This window comes from Cupressus sempervirens, chromosome 7 (assembly GCF_028749045.1).
Source record: "Cupressus sempervirens isolate cs-2001-9-10 chromosome 7, ASM2874904v1, whole genome shotgun sequence".
In the NCBI taxonomy this organism is placed as follows: domain Eukaryota; kingdom Viridiplantae; phylum Streptophyta; class Pinopsida; order Cupressales; family Cupressaceae; genus Cupressus; species Cupressus sempervirens.
The window spans coordinates 476,041,233-476,050,101 of NC_143124.1; the positions used below are offsets into that span (position 1 = coordinate 476,041,233).

The window sequence follows — 8,869 nt, forward strand, 5'->3', positions numbered from 1 at the left end:
TAGAAGTGTAAAATTATTTTTTTAACTTGTAATTATTTAGTATTTTAACTATTTTTTCAAATAAATGGGATAAAAATATTTAATTTTAGTAAGAGTATTTATGTTGTGATAAATTTTGAAGTGAAAGGTATTGAAACACTAAAACTTGTAATGTATATTCGATTGACAAATTATCCTATTCAAATAGGTCGCTAGAGATAATAATGTAACATGTTCTTTTACTATATTATTGTTGTGTATCAATGTGCACTACAATGATTTCTCTTAAGTACTTACAGGTGTTACTAACCTCTTTCAAAAACTACTTTTATAAGGTTAAATGTTTAGGGCTTCTCACAACTATCCATTATGTGCTCTCCCCTTACCCTACAAATACTGTTGTAGTACAAAGTAAGGATAAAGAAGATTTTGGTCATAAAACTAAAATGAGATTACAACCACAATCCAAATGTACTACTAAGTAGAATATTTGCATCCCCAAGAAAAAAGAACTTACATTTAAGTAATAAGAGATATCATATTATTTATTTATTTATATTATTTTTCATTTCATTGAATAGTAACTTTAATGATCCACTCATATATGAAAGTGAAATATTTTAATAATTCATAGAATAGTTCATAATTAAATTTTAATTTACTTTTAAATATAAAAGATACTAATTTCAAAAATAATCAAGGAACCAATAAGATCAAACAAAAGGAAAAGACCGGTCAAGTCACCACGGAAATTCTAGGTATATTAGGTCAAAGACAAGCGTGTGGAATTTAAATGAGTTCCATTGTGTGGAATTTAAATGAGTGCAAACGGAACTTAGACTTTTGAATTTAGGTAGGTCTCTAGCAATGGAACCCTAAGGCCCCGTTTGGTTGCTGGAATATGAGTGGAATAGGAAAACGAAATTAGAATATGTTTTATATTCACTGTTTGGTAAGCTCAATCGGAATTGGGAATAGGAAGGAAGACATATTCCAATTTTGCCCCTAAAATGAGCATATGTCTATGCCAAAAAATATCTGTTATTGGAATAGGCCATTTCCATTCCCATTCCGATTTTCCATTAAAAAAAGAATTTTTTTTAATTTTATTTTTTTAATTTTAATTTTTTTTGAAATGTTTGTTTCTTTTCGATTTTTTCTTTTTAAAATTTTTTTTTACACTTTTACTTTTTGAATTTTTTTTGTTAAATTTTTTTTTAATAACATTTTTTAAAATTATATCTATTTGTTTAAAAAAATGAAAATGAAAATGAATCAACTAAAAAAAATTAAATTAAATTTTTTTTTAGGAAAAATGTTTTTAAAAATACAAAACTTTACCTTATTCCTATTTTATTTTTGTACAACCAAACAATAGATTAACATATTCCCAGTCGAATTCCAAGTGCACCAAACATGATTGAAATTGCCTATTTCTATTCCCATTCCTCATTTCCATTCTCATTCCATTTTTCTATTCTAATTTTCTATTCCTATGCCAGCAACCAAACGGGGCCTAAGTAATGTTGGATTGTTGAATAGGTTAAATTAGAAATTATTCGTGTCCACGAATGCTAGTGAATTACTTTTCTGTATCATTTGTCATTTCCCACTTTCCTATAGTTTCTCACACGGTATAACAGAGAAACAAAGGAAATAGCTTGGCATGGTATTTCTTCATTCTTTATATGGATATCTGGCTGCTTCGTTTGTGTTCTGTGGTTCTCACTATTCCTCTTACATTGATATACTTTGAGTGGAAGAGGATGAAGGCTGCAACTCTCCCTCTTCCTCTTCCTCCTCCGCCCGGACCTACTGCTTGTAGTCTTCTACGGAAATTATTTCATCTGGCCAAAAGACCTCATGAGTGTCTCCACCATTTCTCTCTGAGATACGGGCCGCTCATGAGTTTTCGTCTTGGCGTGAAAACAATAGTGGTTGCTTCCTCTCCTGCCATGGCGAAGGAGATTCTGAAAACCCACGACCACATCTTTGTTGGGAGGACAGTGATAGAAGCTGCCAAAGTCTTTACCCGCCACAACTCCTCCTTAGTGTGGGGTGACTATGGACCTCACTGGCGCTATCTCGGACGAGTTACAACCGTTGAACTTTTCAGCGCACAAAGAATGAAAGCTCAAGAACATCTCAGAAGAGCCGAGGTATTTCACACAGTTCGACTCATTTTTGAGAGCAAGGGAAGGGCGGTCAATATTGAGCATACGGCATTCGTCAGCCTTATGAATGTGTTGGGCAAGATGATCTTCAGTACAAGTTTGATGGATCCATACAATCCAGCTTCTGTGGGGTTCAAGGACACCATTTGGAAGATAATGAAGGTTTTCGGAACGCCCAATTTGTCCGACTTTTATCCCCTTTTTAGGTCGGTGGATCCACAGGGTGTGTCCCGTCAGATGGCGAAACATCAGAAGACGTTTTTTGACTTCATTGATTCGTTCATCCAGGATAGGATTACCACCAAAAACATAAAGCGTCACGAGAATGACACCAACGGAGATTTTCTCGATTTTCTGCTTGACGCTAGAACCGAGGAATTCTCTCTCTCTGATGTTAGAACCCTGATTTCTGTAAGTACCTAAAATAGAGATTATTAATCTAAGTTTGTATATTTCTTGTTGTGGCCCTAAACTTATTTCTTTCAGGAATTGCTTGTTGCGGGTACTGATACGAATGGGCAATTGCAGAGCTTGTTCGCAATCCGGAGAAAATGAAGAGAGTGCAACAAGAGTTAGATGGGGTAATTGGTCTTGAGCGAAAAGTGGAAGATTACGATTTGGATCGTCTCCCGTATCTGGATGCGGTGGTGAAGGAAACATTCCGTTTACACCCGACGGTTCCTCTGCTGGTGCCCCACAAAGCTGGGGAAGATTGCGAAATTGAGGGAAAATATGTGATACCCAAAGACGCTCAGGTGATGGTGAACGTGTGGGCAATTGGAAGGGACCCTGTCATCTAGAAGGAACCCCTGCAGTTCATGCCGCAGAGGTTTGTAGAAGGTGAGAACAGCGAGATAGACTACAGAGGACATCATTTTGAGTTGATTCCGTTCGGAAGTGAAAGAAGACACTGCGTGGGGCAGCCTTTCGGGATCTGTATTGTTCAGCTAGTTTTGGCTTCCCTTCTTCATTCCTTTGAGTGGACACTTCCCCTGGAATGAATCGAGAGCAGATGGATATGAGGGACGAGTGTCGAATTGTATTAAAGAAAGCGTTAGATTTGATTGCAATTCCCTAGTCCCGACTCCCACACCACGTGTATTAGCCGCACATCCACAATCACAGACGGTGTTTTTCCACTTGTTCATTCTGTTGTCTTTATATTTTCGTTTTCGTTTTTCTATCATTATGTACAATGTATTAGTCTAGTCTTCGTTTCATTGTAATTGCAATTCGAAGAAAGAAGAAATAAAGCATGATGGTAATTTCTTTTGTAATTGTAATTCGAAGACAGTAGAAAAATTGACGCTTCTTATATTAGATTTTATATTTGAAAACAAACTGTTCTATATGAAATATATTGAAAATTAAATCGTTTAGCGTGAATTGTTGTATAGAACAGCAGGAAACTGTATTAAGGCCTTGGGTAATGTCAAAGCCCCTAAAAATCAGATTACCAAAAAGCTACCAGATGTGTGTTGGTGGTAGTTGGCGGTATTAATTTCTGCCATTAGTAGCAGACAACCAGCCCATGTCCAGCCCAACTCAGCCGTCCATCCACCGCCCAGATTAAATAGCAGACAGTCAGCCGTCCCAGCTACAGTATAGAAGCTTCCCATATTTTTAATACATGAAATATTATAATGTAATATAATATGTGTAAAATGTTCTATGTGTATTCTAGAGTATTCTCATATTTCTATAAATAGAGGCCTTAAGTAATGCATTTGTGCAAGGCAGTAAGGCAATAAAATCAGTATTATTTCTATGTATTTGTCTTTCTCTTTGCCTTCAATGTGGTGAAGTTCAGCAACGAAATGACGCATAAAATGAACTTCAATTCTCTGCAGGAAGACTAGAAACCCAGTGTTCCAGTGAATAGCTAAAAAGGCTTTTTTTCTGGATTCTCTTATGAGGAATGGAAAAACAATCCATCTTCTTCTCTTTTTAATTTCATTACTGTTGTTAATGAACTCATGGTAAATAAGTGTGAAGGGAACAGGGCTGTATAAACACGGTCCATTTATAAGGCCAACAAAACATATTTCTACCTATAATGACCAAAAGACTTTAGAAACTAAAGCTGATCATTTCTTTTCGCTATAAGAAGTTATGTTTATTATGACAATGCAAGATTTGAATTTTTTTATTATTTTAAAATGCAAATACTAAACATAGTCTTTCTTTTTTCAAATGCAAATACTAAACATAGTCTTCCTTTTAGTTATTTAAAAAGAAGGCAGAGAATGCTTGTCTATAAAGAACAAAAATATATGAAGAAGATGATTGATGAGAGAGACTATTTTTAATTATACTAGTGTAGTGCAATATTTCTATTGTTCACATGATAGAATGTAATGTTAGAAAGTATTTCAATTTAATTTAATAAAATATTATATCAAATTAATACAAAGCTATAAATTTTAAAAAAATATAAGCCTCTCATTAATTTTTAAAAATACTAACAAATAGAAGATTATAAAGTTTTAGTGCCTTCTAGATATCCCTCATAACTTTAATATTTTAAAGTATAACCCAAATGAAAAGAAATATACACGGTACTTCTCGAGTTACAATAATCTGTTATTCTTACTAACTTAAACGATACATTATTCGCCCGTCATTCAACCGATTCCCCCAAAAAAATCAAACATTTGCTTCCACTTCATTTCCATAAAAAATCTACTCTGTCGCATTTGAGTTTTTCCATAAAAGGTCCATTGCGAGAGTTTACAGCAGAGAGAAGAAACTGCAAGTAGCCATTCGAACGCAACGTCCACGCTAGAAGTGGAACTGATTGAAAGTGAAATGGATTGAATAGTCTTGATGGTAGTCACCTTGCACATTGATGAAACAAGAGAGATTTTTTATGACTACTTTCCGTGTTTTAATCTAAATGACTAATACGATCATGCTCGGAAGAACGACATAAAACTCGTTTCGAATATATATATATATATATTTTTTTGATGGAGGGTTCAGACTTGCAAGGTAGTCCGGCGAGGCACTAAGCGTGCAAGCTACCAACCAGCGCCTGCCAAATTCGCTCGGGGCTCGATCCCGGCCTCATCCCTTATGATGTCCTTGGGCTTTGCACTCAGCAAGACTTGATTCTTGGTGGCTCTTTATGAACCATTCAACTTCACCAGTAGACCAAGGACCCATTGACGTTTAGAATATATTTTAAGTGAGTAATCCATGAAACTTTTAAGTTTGACTTATTCATAGCTTTAAGAACAAACTCTTTTAAGGAGAATAAAAAAAAAAACAGTTGTTGTAATGTAAAAGGTTACAGTTCAATTAATTATTTATGATTGGTGAGTACAATGATCTGTCTATCATGCGAAAACACCTCGAAATATCATGCATGACTATTCATAATTAGAGTGGGCCCTACGAAAATCGGTTTCATTCTTGCCGTTGCATTTCAAATTGGTCGTTTACCATTAAATCTTTCATGATTGAAATGCATCTAGCGTATTATGTATTATGTAGTAATTTCATTGTTTTGTTTTTATATTTCATTGTTTAATTTTTATTTTCAAATAGGTTCAATTGTTTAGACATTTTTCATAATAAAAAATAATTTCATTGTTAGTTTTTGATTTTTGATTTTAGATTTTTATAAATGATTTTTTATATCAATTTTTCTAAACTTCTTGTTTATTGTTCATTTTAACACTTTGATGATATTTACAAATATTAGTCATTTTAAAGTATTTTTTAATCTTTGATATATAATAATTAATTGTAAAGATATATAATTTTTTAGATATTATATAAATATAATATATATACATAGAATGTATTATAAATCAATATGAAATATGCTAATATAATTATTTAAACATATTTCAAAATGAAAGAATTATTTTATTATTTTATTTTATTTTTAAATATTATAATGTTAGTTTATTTTTTTAAGTTCATAATATTTCTAACTTTTGAATCTTTAACACTTATTGTTTATTTTTAAACTTTACAATATTTAAGTCAATAGGCTTATATATGGGAGCTTCCGGATTTTACAATTTCTTGTCGGCAAATTGTCGGCCCTGGTCAGAAAAATGTCAGTCTTAGTCAGAAAAAAATTCTCAATTATTTTTTTGCTTCTTTCTAATTATTTTCATTTTGTTTGATTTTAATTTATTTATGTAACACATAAACTAAATAAATCATTTGTTTTTTTCTATTTTTCCCCTCCTTTGAAGATTTGTTGTATCAAAATATTTCCTTTTAACTTGTTTTTTCCTTCTCCATGCATAACTTTTTTAGGTTGTGATGTATTTAAATTTCTTTTCTACTATGAATTTATTTAAGTCACAGGTCAAGCAACAATTCAAGATGGTGATTATAAGATGCAAAATGAATATTGCATGAGTAAAGGAATAAATTTTACAATTTTATTATTTATTTGTGTTATGTTTCAAGGTTTTTCATTGTGCATTCCTCTATGAGCACTCTTTTCATTAACTTTTAATGTTTAGCTCAAATCCATGTTTCTTATAATATAATTAATCTATCAAATGTATGGTGAGATCTGAGTAACCAAACAATGGAAAGATAAGGGATCAAAACTCTATCATATACTTTTTAGTATCCTACAATTCTCTCGATGCTAAGGATTGCATGCATAAATTCCAGATGAAATGTCAAGCATTGCAATTTAACTATGAATATTATGTGGGGATTTATTTGTATACATTCATCTGGACCTAATAGTATTAATATGCTATTTATTTTTTAAAGTCAATTTAAATTTTATTTATTATAGAAAAAGAAAACAAAATGTATATAATAAAATGTATTTTTCTACTATTTGTATATGTTGACATTGTTGAGGTATAATGATTTCTAGATTGGAATGAATTTTTTTTAGAGATATCCATATCTTTTTGAAAAAAATTGATTTCTAAATTGGCAATGCCTCCAAGATGCGGCCTCGCAAATCCACTCCTAGTGACATCATTGATACCTCATGTTTCCTTCTATTCAAAGCGTGTGTGACGACATTCTCCTTCCCTTTAATGTAATGAACATCAAAGTCATACTCACACAAGAACTCCATCCAACGATGATGTCGTGCATTCAAGTTTGGCTAAGTAAAGATATACTGCAAGCTCCTATGATCACTATGTAACTCAAACCTATGTCCCAAAAGAAAATGCCTCTAATGAACAAGGGCATGCACTACAACCACGAGTTCCAAATCATGAGTGGGGTAGTTAAGCTCATGGTCCTTGAGTTTTCTAGACTCATATGCAATCAATCGACCATCCTGCATCAACACTGCACCCACGCCTTCCAATGAAGCATCTGTGCATACCAAGAAATCACCTACAGAATTAGGCACTGCAAGGACTGGTGCATAGGTAAAACACTCCTTAAGAGCATTAAATGCTACCTCACATAGGTCTGACCAAACAAAACTCTTCCCTTTATGCTGAAGAGAAGTGATGGGATGAACTACTCATGAGAAATCGTTTACGAAGTGATAGTAGTAACTCACCAATCCCATGAAACTACAAACTTTTGAGACATTAGTGGGTACTAGCCAATCCATGATAGCAGGAATCTTCTTTGGGTCCATTGCAATTTGATCACCAATGATGATATGTCCCAAATACTTCACCTCAAACTAGAAGAACCCACATTTACTCAAGTTTCCATACAACTAATGGTCTCTCAAGCACTGCAATACCTGACGTAAATAGATTTCATGCTCCTTCACTGTCTTTGAATAGATCAATATGTCATCCAGGAATACAATGACACACTAATCGAGGTAAGTGTAAAATACACCATTCATCAAACTCATAAACACCGACGGCACATTGGTTAACCCAAAGGGTACAACTATGAATTCATAATGCCCATACCATGTACAAAATTGTTCAATGAATATCAGCCTCCTAGATACGAAGCTAATGGTATTCTAACTTTAGATCAATCTTTTAGAACACTTGTGCTCCCTTCATATGATCAAACAAGTCATCTATCCTCGACAAAGGATAACGATTCTTCACCGTCACCTTATTCAACAATCAGTAATCGATGCACAAACATAATGAACCATCCTTCTTCTTCACAAAGATGACTATTGCACCCCACGGGGATACACTAGGATGAATATGGTCCTTGGCCAACAATTCTTCCAACTTCAATTTGAGCTCACTCAACTCCTAAGTAGCCATGTGGTAAGGAGCTCATGAAATAGGCTCCACTCTTGGTATAAGATCGATCTAAAAATCAATGTCATGCTGCAGTGGCATACCTAGAATCTCATCAAGAAACACATCTACATACTCACGAAGGAGTGGGTGATCATCAAGTGTCACTATACGGCTCTCGACTTCCTCAAGATCATTGAGAGACATAAGAAATAACTAGTAATCCTTCCGCACACTCCACTTTAGCTGATTAGCTGAGATCATATGAAGCGAGACTGGTCTTTGGACTCCTAAAAATTCCACCTACCCACCTGTGTCATTAGCACACTGTACCAACTTACGATGAAAATCGATATTTTCCTGATGGGTGGCTAACCAATCCATGCCCAACACAATGTCATATGATCCTAGAGGCAAAATGTGTAGATCCAATGTGGTGGTGAAGGTTCCCAAATTCAAAACACAACTCTTGACCAATGAGTCTACAGCCATCTTAGAACCTGTGGCTAACTCAACCTACCACCTATCAACTTGATGCATTGCCAC

The 8,869-nt window shown here is 34.0% G+C and overlaps 1 pseudogene; it reads left to right on the plus strand.

Annotated features, from left to right (window-relative positions):
• The first annotated feature begins 1,667 nt into the window (after positions 1 to 1,667).
• Positions 1,668 to 3,258, plus strand: LOC149547615 (cytochrome P450 76T24-like; annotated as a pseudogene).
• The last annotated feature ends 5,611 nt before the right edge of the window (positions 3,259 to 8,869 follow it).